Raw genomic sequence first — 14,754 nt, 5'->3', positions numbered from 1 at the left:
GAAACCGCAGCAACATCATCTGCTGAGACAAACGCAAAATTAGCAACAGGCGTTTCATGAGACTCCTTAGCTTTGAGCTTATGACATTGGGCAATAGTGTGACCAGGCTTTCTACAATAAGAACACACAGACGTCATAACCCCGCTAAATGCCTTACCACCATTGACTATCATAACCTCCGCCAACATTCTCAAAGGAGAGTTTATTACCTATGTTACCAAACGGGTGCTTGCCACCTTGAGCTGGAGTCACGGCTCGGCCTGGAACATCATTAACTTTATGCCTATGAATAAGACTGAAATAAGGAAGTTCATAAGATAAAATGGACTTTATATTTATATTAAAAACTTTCTTCTGTTGGTGCTCTATTATTCACTGGGTAAACACAGACACAAAAAAACCAGCACTAAGGCGGCTATAAAATAATCCTCATCACCTTAGGTTTTTTATTTAGTCCCGCCACTGTTGACTGTTCCCGTGTCAGGACGTCTCGACGCCGCAATCTGGAGGGACACAGGTATATACATAAATGATATTTGCACTAATTACGAGAATATTTAATATAAACAATATAAATGCATCCCAAGTTTCAGGTTTAGAAAATTTGATAATCTCAGTTAATAGAATAAAATGGCTTATAGATAAATTAGATACATAAGTATTATACTAAGGCGTCGTCGGTAACACCAATAGCGTACACAGGAAACTCAACTGGACCATTAAATTCTAAAATCAATTTAACAAAATATTTTCGAAGGGCATGGCAGGTAGTTTAATATCAAATATCATTTCAAGTTATTCATAAGTATTTTGGTACAGAGGAGTGGGGTAATTCCAAGCCAACAGCTTCAGTAAGGTAACACCAGCCTCTCCACTCTACATAAGGCGACACTTGTAGCCACATTTGAGGCCCTCACTTTCACAATGGCTACATAATTGCATGACTGATGGAAAAAGACACAAATGAATAAATTAATTCAAAGAAAAATCTTGTCAAACAAAGAAATTACAACGGGTAGAAAACGAGACTTCATGAATACTATTATCATTGTCGAACTTTAGAATGGCGGTGTTTATCAGTGAATACTCCAAGTAAATAATTTATTCTGTTTATCTTACTTAATAACTGGAGCTTCACTGACGGGCCAGGTGATATTCATGCAGTCAGCCATCACCTGAGGGAGGTAGGTATACAAGCTCTCACATACAGTGTACACCTCTTCATCCAGTCAACATCTGATCTTGATCCGTCTAACATCAGCATGGTAAAACTTATAATGGCTTAAGTAACTTGCCATCGTCGTCTTAAAGTGTCTTCTTTACTTAATTATGATGCTACTAATACTACTACTACTACTACTACTTTGTTTTTTTTTTTTTATTGGCCTCCAGCCTCCCCCAATAGCCACACCTTCGCCACCATTTATTTACCTTAATATTAAATATCCTATACATAAGAAGCTATCCTATCTGTGTTAAATTAGTTGAGCCGCAGATCTATGCGCAGATCTATACTACTACTACTACTACCTCCCCCAATAGCCACACCTTCGCCGCCATTTTATTACCTTAATATTTATATCCTAATACATGTTGAATTAGTTGAGCCGCAGATCTATGTTGCATTCAGTGACTGTAGCCTCATAGTCAATATCTCCAGATGTTGTCGGCATTGGCGCCGAAGCTCTCGTTCCCCTGAGGCAGAGCAAAGCCGACCTAAGGAGAGAGAAGGACAGTCGACATCTCATCCAGGCTGTAACATAACTTCTGGGCTGCTGCTTCTTTTCGGAGATCACCTCCGCGAGTCTGGCGTAGAAACATCTTGCAATACTACTACTACTACTACTACTACTAATAATAATAATAATAATAGTAATAATACTAATAATAATATTAATAGTAATAATAATAATAATAATGGCATAGTTACACTTAAGGTTGAGATACAATTGTAAGAGTTGAGATTTCTTTGTCATAACAGTAAGAAATAATATTTAGAGTCATTACTGTAAAGTATATTTTGTTTCTAAGAATAATCAGCTTCACCACTTAAAAAGAAAACGTAATTTTTTCTGCCTTCATCACAAGTAAACCATTCCTTGCCTCTCTTCTCTTTAGTAGTTTTCTATAATCCAGGGGCGGATCAAAGGGGGATCCTCGAGTCCAGACCCCCTTTTCATCCGAAAATTCCAATACATTTTCTTTAATGCAGTATTGTACTCAGGCGTTTTTGTATAGTAAAAAGTTATTACTATAGCCCACAGCATATCTCCTAATATCAAATGTACAAGGCCTCAAAATGCCCATGATATTGATCAGATTTCAATCAAATTTCTCGGGAGGCTTACAACACCCCCCCCCCCGAAAAAGCAAAAAAAAATGCTGGGTGGGCTCGCTCTGCTCGCCATGTTCCCCCGCCCTCAACTTCTTGGACTCCCCATTTAAATATTTCCTGATCCGTCCCTGTAATCAACTGTTGTAACAAGTACTAATGTATGCTTGAAATTTTGTTCCCATTTTTATCATAATCATTCGAGTCAATGAGTTTGCGTAGTGTAATTTTTTTTTTAACTCATTGGTAATTTATATTAAGATGGGAATGCTTCTAATGATGAAGTAATTTGACTATTTCAGACGTCGGTAATAGTTTCCTTGGCTGTGGGTCTCGTGATCGTGACCTGCCTCGCCATGCCAGATGACAGTGGCGGCCATGGTGGTGGTGGTGGCGGCTATGATAGCTCCGGTGGCGGAGGTGTCTATAGTGGCTCCATTGGAGGACGTGGTTATGGTGGCTCCAGTGGCGGAGGCGGTTATGGTGGCTCCAGTGACGGAGGCGGCTATGGTGGTTCCAGTGGTGGAGGTGGCTATGGTGGCTATGATAGCTCCGGTGGCGACGGCGGTCATGGTGCCTCCAGTGGCGGAGGCGGCGACGGTAGCTCCGATGGAGGTTATGGAAAATATATGTAATCATAACGAAATGAGACACACCAATACTAAGTTTCCTGAACTCTTCTTCGCCAGTTTGTGTCTTGTGATTCTTGTGTTGTAAAAATAAAACAAAAACGACTGTGAAAATAACTTTGATTTACGCCAACTTCCCATTCCTGACATCAATTACCAAGTGTAGTGTAAGATCAATTAATGGAACACTTGAAGAATTAATTTTATTAACTATACACGATGTTAAACTAATCTGCGTTTCATACATTTTTCATGGCGACATATAATACACTAAATGTGTAGAATTAAAAAAAATGCATGTCTTGATACTTAACTGTCATGGTAAACCTATAATATCCGACAAACAGCAATGTGCTAGAACTTGGATGGATCAACCACTGCCAGAATTAACTACACCGCTCACTCACTCTCCCCAAACACTTCCTCATGACCCACCCCAGTAAAATTAACTCAGGATTTTAGATATTTAATGCCATTTCTATCCAATGATGTCGTTTAATTCCTGCAATCTTATATGTCAACCCTCAAACGTGCATGTAGTAAACAAAGTGGTAATATTGTCTCATCTCACCTGTCGTATTTCTCCCACTCCCCACGAATGACCTCGAATTGAATTGAATTGAATTGAATTGAAACAGTATATTTAGCCAGAAAAACACAGATACAGAGTGGATAATAATAACAATATTAACATGGCTGAGCCAGTTGAGAACCTGAGCTCTCTCTTTTAGGCACCTGATATATACTATACATTTATCTCAAGGAAGTATTATGTAAGATTTATTATCATCTGGAATAGTACAATAGCATGGTGGTAATAAGAACATCTAATAATGTTACCACGGTTATCACTTCAATATTTATTATTTTTTTTTATTTATTATTTTTTTAGTTTATCTTTTTTTAATTTATTTACATATACATAAATTACAGTGGAATTGAAAACATAAGTATAATGGGGGAGCAGGGGTTGTACAGTAATAAGGTTGAATAAGAGGACAGAGCTGTCAGGATTATGTCAATTCAATTCAATTTCAATTGTTTATTCCTTGATAGAGGAGGTGGGATCCTAGTGCTGTCACTTGGTACCCCTGTACAATAACACCAGAAGCATCTGGCAAGTGTGACAAGTATATCCCGTATAAATATTATATAGGGGCTTACTAAAGCCTAAGGAAGGAAGGATATTCCTTTAACACATAATCAATGCTATTTATATAATATCTGGCCAGTATGGGGAGGATCATCGTATCTCCGTCAGGGGGTCGTGGAGTTATGGTCCAGCTGGCGTCACGGAAGCGTTGTGTGTGGGGGCATCTTAGGAGGTAGTGGATAAGGGTGCGGCTGTCGGGTCTTCTGCATAATGCACAATAGCGTTGCTCAGGGGATGCAGGGATACCAATCTCCCAAGCAAAGTCATACCCAATGATGATACGGGCAGCAATCACGTCCCCTTTCCACGACCCTTTCCCATAGACAAACTAGAGATCAGGAAGCTTACGGAGGACATCGTACTAGGTTGGCGGGGAGTCCAGGGGGATGGCTGCTTCCTGAGCTTCTCTGTGTTTGCGGCGAATTTGAGTCCTAACCTGTAAAAGTGTTCGAGGAACAACGTAGTCACGTGTGGCCTTGTTGCAGCCAGTCTTGGCAAGGCCATCTGCTGCCTCATTCCCCAAATTTGATAGGTTCAGGGGCATCAGGACGGGAGATGTAGACACCAGCCCCGGCCCGACCTGTAGCGGGGTCAACAGAACCATCAGTGTAGAGGACGACCCTACCTGGGGACCAGTGGGCGATCCTGGAGAGGTAGTATTTGCAGAGAATAACAGGGTTCACGTGGGATTTCGGGAGCGGTCCACCGAGGGCAATCACTTCAGGTTGAAAATCCAGCCAGGGAGAAGGAGACGAACCAACAGCAGGGGTGACAACAATATCAGGCAGGAGGTCGTGTTCCTGAAGGGCTCGGATGAGTGACCCTCGCCACTGTCTTCTAGATGGAGGTCGGCCTCGGACAGCAGGAGACAAGTTGGCTTGGACAGTTGCCCCGAGGATCCCGTAGAAAGGAAACGGCAGTTTTTAGGTAAAACTCCTGGACACGATCCTGTAAGGGGAAAGACCAAATTCGGTATATAGAGAAGTAGAGCGTGTCCACTGAGGAGCCCCAAGGATGATACGAGCAGCTTTCCTCTGGATAACTTCGAGACGGTTGACAGCAGTCTGACTAATGTTGACGAGGGTAGGGGCGGCGTAGTCGACACAGGAACTGACAAAGGACTTGTACATGGTCAGAAGTACAGGGATGGTGGCACCAAGGGAACCCCTGCACATGGTAGAGAGGGGAGCGAGACGCCGAAAGCATGTGTCTCGAAGATAGCGGACTTCAGGGATCTGACAACGTGTGCGAGTTACATACACACCCAGGTATTTTGTCTCATTAACCAAGTCCAAGGGCGTTCCTGATAAGAGAAGGGGTGTAGGTACAACACGACCGTGCCACATGGCTTTTGTTTTCGCAGTTGAAAGAAGGAAACCAAGTGAATCATGTATAGATATGTGAACACGCCTGATGCCAAGACTCTGTTACCATTCATTGTACCATTTATTCACATGTCTGTATTACTACATATTATTATACCATGTCTGATATCTATGCTTATGTCTAATGCCTATGTTCACTCACTAGGCCCCGATATACTATGTCTGTACCGCGCTAGTCGAGTAACTAGAGGACCTCAGTCATTGTCCTAGTGATGTCTAGCAACTCTCCTTGCCCGGCTAGACAACATCCCTCAGATCAGCCTCGGCCCACCTACGGTCCGGGGTCCCCTTGTGCCCGCTCCTGTATCGGTCGGCTATCACGCCAAGTCTTGTACACTTATTGAATATACCTACTGCTCGTGCCCTGGAGTTTCAAGAACCTTGTCTAGGATTGCATCCATTACATGGCGCAGTTGAGTAGCTCCAACACGACAGTTCACAAGTTGCAAAAGCCGGCCTAGTCCGTCTCCCGGCCTAGTCCGTCTCCCGGCCCTCTCTGTTTCCCGCCCAGAAGATATACTCCACAGTGCCCCTGGATTTACAGTGCTTTGTGACCTCGTGAAGTGCCCTAAGTGAAGTGCAGTGCCTTTCATGTCTGTTTGCTATGTCTCTGCGGCCCTACAGGTAGCAGAAACGCCCCCAGCCCAGTCTCCAAGACAGCACCTCCGGCATACACCCCCCGTCCGCACAGGCCCGCAAGCCACTGACTGCCTTCCCCACACTGAGCCACCACCAGCCGCCCGGGCGCCCGGAGGGATACACCGCTGCCAGCCGTCTCCCCTCACTTCACAAATATTACAGTCAGTACTCTTTTACTTGCCCGCTAGTTCCTACACTTAGGCAAGTACATTGACGAAAACATAGCACTTCACCTTATTCTCCTTGTCTTTCCCATCGCAACCACACCAAGCACGAGATGTCTGACCACGACGATTTGCCGGGAAATTTAGATGAGGATTATGAGGTAGACGAAGCCTCACAGACCCCCTCACCCCCCCTCACGCCTCACACGCCGGGCGCGCCAAATTCAAAGGATGGGAGCCAGGATATACGTCAGTTAATCTACTTCCTACAAGTTTCCCAAGAGAAGGAAGCCCAAAGACGTCAAGAGGAATCAGCTTACCGTCTCCAACTTCAACAACAACACCAAGCTGATAACCACAAACTCCTGACACTATTGGAATTGCTGGCAATGAGGACGACTTCACCAGCTGCCACAACCAATTCGCCAGCTTCAGCCTCTTCATCTATCCTTCAGACAACGCCTCCTCACACGGCACCTATCCCCCTTGGGTATGCCTCAGTGCCTTCTCAACCACCTGTTCCAGTCTCAACTTTCGTCGACCTCTCCGTGCCTCCTCCACCGCTTGCCGTCTCGAGCACACCCCTGCACAGCAAGTCTTCAGTTACCAGCCCCCCACCCCTTCAATCTGATGCAACATATCAAGTATACCGTCAATGGCGACGTCGTTTCGAAGACTTTGCTGTCATGTCTGACCTCGACCGAATGCCCCCTCAGAAACAACTCATCCAATTAAGATCGTGCATCTCCCTCGATGTTCAACGCCTCCTAGAGCACACGCTAGCCATTCCCCCTGACTCCTCCATGTCAGTGAAAGAGGTCTTAGACGCCTTGCAGAGTCATTTCCGTGGCCTCCGCAATGAAGCTTTGCGTCGTAGGGAACTGCTATCCTGCAAACAAGCCTCTGGGGAATCATTCTCAGACTTCTATGCACGACTTAAGGACCTAGCAGCCGAGGTGGACCTATGTACAGGCGATCCTGTAACCTGTGCCGAGATCCAGCTCAAGATGATCTTGCTGATGGGTGTACGTGACGAGGACCTGCTTCAGAAACTCCTCACCATCGACGCCGCCTCCCCCCTCACCGACTTCGTCACCCATTGCAGGTCGTATGAGGCCACAAGAGAGGCTGCCTCAGCTATACACTCATCGCCATCTCAAGTTCACGCCGTCTCCACCTACAAGAGGAATCAACGCCAGAGGCAGACGGCGTCCTCTCCACAGCCCCCGTCACGGTCACCAGTTTTCTCTCCCGAATTCTGCAGAAGCTGTCAGCGCCAGCACGGTCCAGGAAAGTGCCCTGCGGCTGATAGTACATGTCGAAACTGCGGGTTTCAAGGCCACTGGCCCCGCACACCTCGATGTCCCGCCAACAAGGTCTCATGCAACGCTTGCAACAAGCAAGGACACTTCGCCAAGTGTTGCGGGGCCACCAAGAAGCCTCCATCCCCAGGTCAAAATGTCTCTTCACCGTCTCCCGAGAACGACAAAGGATGCCTACGCGTGGACGATGCCTCGAGTGACAGGTCCCCCAAGCCCGTCAATGTTCGTATGTCCTACGGTACCAACTCTTCCAACCTCCTGATGATACCTGACACGGGCGCGGACATCACGGTGATTGGACCAACACACCTGGACGCCCTCAACATCCCCAGGAGTAGCCTGTCACCCACAGCCAGGAACGACGTGCTCACAGCGGACGGGTCCCCGATGTCCCCAGCTTTGGGGTGCTTCAAGGCAACATTACAGCTCGGTCCCAAGTCTTGCCTTGCCACAGTCCACGTCCACGAGGGCATCCAAACCCCTCTCTTGTCATGTGGCCATTGTCAGGACTTGGCCATCGTCTCATCCGAGTTCCCAAAGCCCATCCTCGCCGTGACACACCTCAACAGGTGTGCAGAGATACCTGTTTCAGCCATGACCACACCTGCTGCCGCCCGGGAGTTCTTTTTTCGTCAGTTCAGCGACGTCCTTGTCTCCAAGTCCGACCTCCAGAAGACGCCGCTCAAGAAGATGACAGGCCCCCCGATGAGAATCCACCTCAAGCCTGGCGCGACGCCTTTCGCCATCCACACACCCAGGCCTATCCCCTTTGCCATACGGGACAAGGTGAAGGCGGAGCTCGATTCTCTGGTGCAGCAGGGGATCATCAGACACGCCGGTGAGGAGCCCTCCGAGTGGTGCCACCCTATGGTCTTGGCACCCAAGCCTGTAGGTGTTCGCATCACAGTGGACCTCACCCATCTCAACTCGCAGGTCTCCCGTCCCGCCCATCCATCGCCTACGCCCATTCAAGCAGTCCGCAGCGTCACCCCGTCTGCAAAGTTCTTTACCACGGCGGATGCACTACATGGGTACTGGCAAGTCGACCTGGCGGAAGAAGATCGCCACCTCACTACATTCATCACGCCCCACGGCCGCTTCCAACACTGCCGCGGACCCATGGGCTTCGCAGCAACGGGGGATGCGTACTGCCTCCGTGGGGATATGGCCCTGCAGGGTGTCACCAACTGCGTGAAGGTCGTAGATGACATCCTGCTCTTCGACGATGATCTCCCGGCCCACTTGAACCGAGTCCATCTGATGCTCACAAGATGTCGTGCCCATGGCATCACCCTGAACAAAGATAAATTTGTGGTCGCCGCCTCCCAAGTTAACTACTGCGGCTACAACATCTCGCCAGAGGGGATCTCAGCTGATGAGGAGAAGGTCAAGGCCATCAGGGACTTCCCTACTCCAGCGAACCTGACCGACCTTCGCTCATTTATGGGCCTGGTAAATCAGCTGGCCGACTTCTCCCCTAAAATCGCCACATCAGCCCAACCTCTACGCCCCCTCATGAGCCCCAAGCGCTCCTTCCTCTGGACTCCTGACCACGACCTAGCGTTCAGGAATGTTAAGAAGGCGTTGCTGTCACCACCAGCCTTGGCACCCTTCGACCCGTCCTTACCAGTGGTCCTCCAGACCGACGCCTCCCGTCTATACGGCCTCGGATACGCCCTCCTTCAAGACCACGGCCAGGGTAGACTGCGCTTAGTTCAGTGTGGCTCCAGGTTTTTGACGGACACGGAGACCAGATACGCCACCATCGAACTAGAGATGCTGGCAGTCGCCTGGGCTATGGCCAAGTGCCGCCTTTACCTGTTCGGCCTTGGGCATTTCACCCTCATGACGGACCATCGCCCGCTCATACCCATCCTCAATCACTACACGTTGGACGCCATCGAAAATCCTCGCCTCCAACGCCTCAAAGAGAAGACCGCCCCTTACGTCTTTACAGCTGTGTGGCGCGCCGGGAAGCTTCTGTGCATACCAGACGCCCTCTCCCGAGCCCCTGTTAGTCGCCCCACACCTGAAGATGAAGTCGACTGTACCACGGCCGCTGCTCGCGTTCGGTCCTTAGTGACACACACAGCCACTTCTCTTGCTGACAAGACGACGACGACGCCCCCCGTCGAAGACGATAGGACTCTCCAGGAGCTTCGCATCGCCGCCGCTCAAGACCCGGCATACGTCCAACTCCTCGACTACGTCTCCGCTGGATTCCCCACCAACCGCTACGACATTCACGCCTCCGCCCTCCCCTTCTGGAAGCTAAGGGATAGCCTCTATGCGGACGGAGAGCTGGTGTTGTACGGCCCCAGGATCGTCGTTCCCGCTGCCCTCCGCCGGCGCACCTTATCCCGCCTCCATGACAGCCACCGCGGCGTTGAAGCCACCAGGCGCAGAGCCCGTCAGACCGTCTTCTGGCCTGGTATTGACGCCGATATTAAGAGCACGGTTGAGGCCTGTGAGCCTTGCCAGCAACTCCAGCCCAGCCAGCAACAAGAGCCGTACCTGTGCAATGACCTCCCAAAGCGGCCCTTTGAGTCCGTATCCGCCGACTTCTTTAATGTGGCCGGAAAGTCTTTCCTGGTGGTCGCCGACAGGCTCTCTGGATGGCCCGTGGTAGTTCCCTGCGGTCGGGACACCACCTCTTCCAAGGGTCATCCGGATGTTCTGTCGCTTCTTCCGGGAAGTCGGAGTGCCTCTCCGCCTCCGAACCGACGGTGGGCCCCCGTTCAATAGCCACGAGTTCAAGAGCTTCGCCGAACGCTGGGGCGTCCACCACATCGTCACCTCCCCTCATTACCCGCAGGCGAATGGCCACGCCGAGGCAGCGGTAAAGTCCGTAAAATACCTCATCCTCAAGACAGCACCAACGGGGAACCTGGACTGCGAGGAGTTCGACAGGGGCCTGCTAGAACTCCGTAACACCCCTACCCCTGCCGGACGCTCTCCTGCCCAAGTGTTGTATGGCCGCCCCCTTCGTACTCGTGTGCCTGCCCACCCCCAGTCCTTCTTAGATGAATGGCAGATCAAGGCGGACGAGTGCGACCGCAGTGAGGCTGCCCGGATGGCCCAAGTGACAAGCCACTATGACGCCCACGCCCGCCCCCTTCCCAGGTTGACCGTCGGCCAGCAAGTACGAATCCAGGACCCGACGTCACACCGCTGGGACAAGGTCGGGGTCGTCATGGGCCGTGGCGAGTCTCGTTCGTACCAAGTCCGCCTCCCCAGTGGTCGTGTGTGGTGGCGAAACAGACGCCATCTCCGCCCAGTGCCATCCTCTAGTGACGAACCCTCCTCCCCGTCCCCTGTGTCCCCTTGCCCAGACCAGGAACGAAGGTCGTCAGTTGATCCTCCCATTGTCCCTCGCCGCTCCCCCCGACTCATGGAAAAAGAGTCCGTAGACCGCTCGAGATTGCACTACGAGCGTAAAGGGGGAGGGAGGTGTATAGATATGTGAACACGCCTGACGCCAAGACTCTGTTACCATTCATTGTACCATTTATTCACATGTCTGTATTACTACATATTATTATACCATGTCTGATATCTATGCTTATGTCTAATGCCTATGTTCACTCACTAGGCCCCGATATACTATGTCTGTACCGCGCTAGTCGAGTAACTAGAGGACCTCAGTCATTGTCCTAGTGATGTCTAGCAACTCTCCTTGCCCGGCTAGACAACATCCCTCAGATCAGCCTCGGCCCACCTACGGTCCGGGGTCCCCTTGTGCCCGCTCCTGTATCGGTCGGCTATCACGCCAAGTCGTGTACACTTATTGAATATACCTACTGCTCGTGCCCTGGAGTTTCAAGAACCTTGTCTAGGATTGCATCCATTACAAATCACACTCTCTAGAGACCAGATCAAGGGCTTACTGCATGCTGAGGTATTCAGGGGCTTGGAGGAGGACATCGTCGGCATATCCTGAGTGAACAACTTCTGTCGGCCACAGGAGAGATGCAATGGAGTACATGAGAGTGTTAAGCATGGTGGGACTCAGGACTCCACCTTGAGGGGTGCCGAGGTTCATTTCTTGAACAGGAGATATAGAGCCTTCACCGCGAACCCGGGCCTGACGTCCTATGAGGAATGAGGCGATCCATTGAAGAAGTCTCCCTTTAACCCCTAACCGCGCAAGTTCAGCTATAATGAGGGCAGGCTGAGCCGTATTAAAGACTCCCTTGATAACAAGGAAGACGGAGACGCGGGCAGTCTGATTGCAATAAAAGGAATCAATGGAGTGTGCTGTGCTTCGATGTTGTATGGAACCATTGACGGAGTTGTGGAAGCCGCCTATGGTGTGAAAAAGGCGACGATGGAGTATCCTCTCCATCATCTTGCAAACACAGGAGGTAAGACTAATGGTTCGATATTTCCCAGGATCTCCCGGCTTAGGGATGGGGATAATAGTGGCATATCCCAGTTAGACGGGAGAACCCCATGTTCATAAGACATATTGTAGAGAGAAAGCAAAGGGCCGTTAGGAATATTAGTACAGGCGTTGAGAACGGAGTAGGTTATCTGATCATCCCCAGGAGAGGTGTTTTTTCTAGAGTGACGAGCACTGTCAAGCTCGAACTGTGTGATGGGATGATCAGTGGGGGGCAGGGGAGGTAAGAGCAACACGAACAACAGGCTCAGACACATCGATGCGAGCCTGCACTGCCTCCTGCATTGGATCTGGAAGTGCCTCAGGGGAGGAAGGTCGTGCCCAGTCCTTCATTACAGAGCATGCAAGGGAGGCGGGGTCAGGGTGGGAAGGAGGCCTCCGTCGAGTACCCCGTATAGCATTAATCCGATTCCATACATAAGAGGGTGACGACTGGAACGATAGAGACCCCGTGAAGTTTAGCCAGTCCGCCTCACGATTCCGACGACGCTCCTGAGTTGCAAAGGAGCACCAATTTTTGAAGTCTTCCCAGTCCTCTGGAGAGCGAGACCTCCGTATGGCAGAGTGGAGATAACGGGTTACCTGCCGGAGATGTCTTATGGCAGGGATACGATACCAGTATTTGGTGGCACTTCTGGGGTGACGGGGAGGGCGTGGAGAGGTAGCGCGATTGACAGAGTCATACACACATCAACAAAATCAGCGCTATAAGAGTCAAGGGACTGAGGGACAACATAGGAATCCGCCCAGGTAGAAAGGTAAAGGAAGGAACAGCATCTTGTGTGAAACGAAGGCGAGGGGATCGATAAGGAGCTGATGTGGGGGCAGAGAAGTAGAGCCTGAGATGGGTAGTAACGGCAAGATGGTCACTATACAGATCAGGTTTGGTGCAGACGGTAGGATAAAAGGAGGTATGACCGTTCAATAGTAAGCCAACATCAAGGAAACTATGGGGGAGGCGAGTAGGATCGTCAGGACAAAGAAAGCGAACATCATCATCCCCATTAAGAAACTGTGAGAGATGTTATCCGTTAAGAGTACATGGCGTGGGATGATCCTGAGTTAGAGTGGGATGGCGGGCATTAAAATCGCCAACAACAATAATGGGAACCCCATCATGGAGGTTCGTGAAGAACCTGGGGGTCCAGAGAATCACTCTTGAAAGGAACATTGACTACACGAAGGGTCCAGTCACCAAGAGTAAGGGAGACAGAAAGTAATTCAGACGGGGATCCACGTGAGTCAGGTGAAGGGAGACGAACAGATGGAATGGTGTTACGCACAAGGCTGAGGAGGCCATGAGCCTGCCCACGGTACCGAGGCAGGGTGTAAACAGTATGGCCAGAGAGACGGAGTGGAGTAACATCGTCTGTGATGGTTTCCTGAAGTAGAGCAACATCTACTTGATGAGAGAGCACAAACTGGGCGAGGTCTGTCCGGTGAGGTATAAGTCCCTGGATGTTCCATTGTAAAAAGAGGAGGGAAAGGCCTCCGGTGTGAGATGAGTCGGTGGGCCTAGACAGGGCTCCAAAGTAGGTACCAAATTCTGTTAAGAAAAATGGAGAGGGAGGAGTGTGAGAGCGAGGGATGGATCCTCCATCTCGGGAGATGGAAGGAGGCGGGTCATCGGGGCTTGCAAAGTGCGCCCCTGTTGGGTCAGGGTGTCCAGAATGAGTTTTTGTTGCCTCTGCAATGTCGCAATTGTTTTCACAAACAAGTCGAGTTGGGCAGAGACTACAGGTAGGTTGATTTGCTTGGAGTGGCTATTCAGACGGAGAGTGATTGTTTCCATAGAAACAACTTAGTGTACCTGTGCAGGAGCTGGAGGTGGCGGCGAAGATGGCCGAGGGCCCAACTGGGCATGTGGTGGTGGTAGCGACGGATAAGGACGGTGAGGGTTCAGGTGAGTAAGAGGTGGTGGTGCTGGTGCTTGTGAGAGACAATTGGGGTCCGGGTGGGCAGGAGGTGGTGGTGACTGTGTGGCAGGGCCGACAACGACCTTGTTCCAAGAACGGTAGGGAAAGGGAGGGAGGGGAGAAAGGATGGGTGGTAGGGGTGATAGATGGTAGAGGAGAGGAGATCAATGGGAAACCTTGGTGGACGGAAGAGGCGGTGGTGGATAGGAGTGAGGTTTGCTTGACAGGAGCTTCGTCAGAGACGAGGGCGGTGGTACAAGGTAAGTTTTCCCCGGGCAAGTGTTAGGACGCTGTGGGCAATTGGCATTCCAGGCGTGGTGACTGCCATGGAAATTGACACACCGTGGAATAACTGGGATTTTGACCTGAATTTTCGATTTTCATTCCACTGTGTCGTGAGGACCTGCACAGAAACCGCAGGCGACCATCCTAGTGCACTCCCAGGTGCGGTGTTTCCACGATTGGCAACGACCACAGATTTTCGAGGTTCCGATAAATCGGTCGAGAGGACAGTTGTGAATTGGTCCTACATTCACCTTCGGAGGGAGGGGACCCACCCACCAGCCGATGAGTTCGTTGGATGAACGTTCGGAGACCGGGTTGATGTGGCGTTCCATGTCCAGTAGTTGTGGGAGCAGAGGGCGAAGATCGTCGATAGGGATCTCCCAGGGTACGTGGCGAACCATTACCTTGGTACGACGAGTTTCTGGGGTGATGGTGGTGAACATCAGCATCACCTCCCCCTAGGGAGCAGGAAAGCCCACCTGAGTGAGCAGGCGTACCGTCTCGTCCATTTGTCTGGCGACTATTAC

This window comes from Homarus americanus, unplaced genomic scaffold (assembly GCF_018991925.1).
Source record: "Homarus americanus isolate GMGI-L3 unplaced genomic scaffold, GMGI_Hamer_2.0 scaffold41514, whole genome shotgun sequence".
NCBI lineage: Eukaryota > Metazoa > Arthropoda > Malacostraca > Decapoda > Nephropidae > Homarus > Homarus americanus.
The sequence above is the reverse complement of the archived record's forward strand: the minus strand, read 5'-3'. Positions refer to the sequence as shown.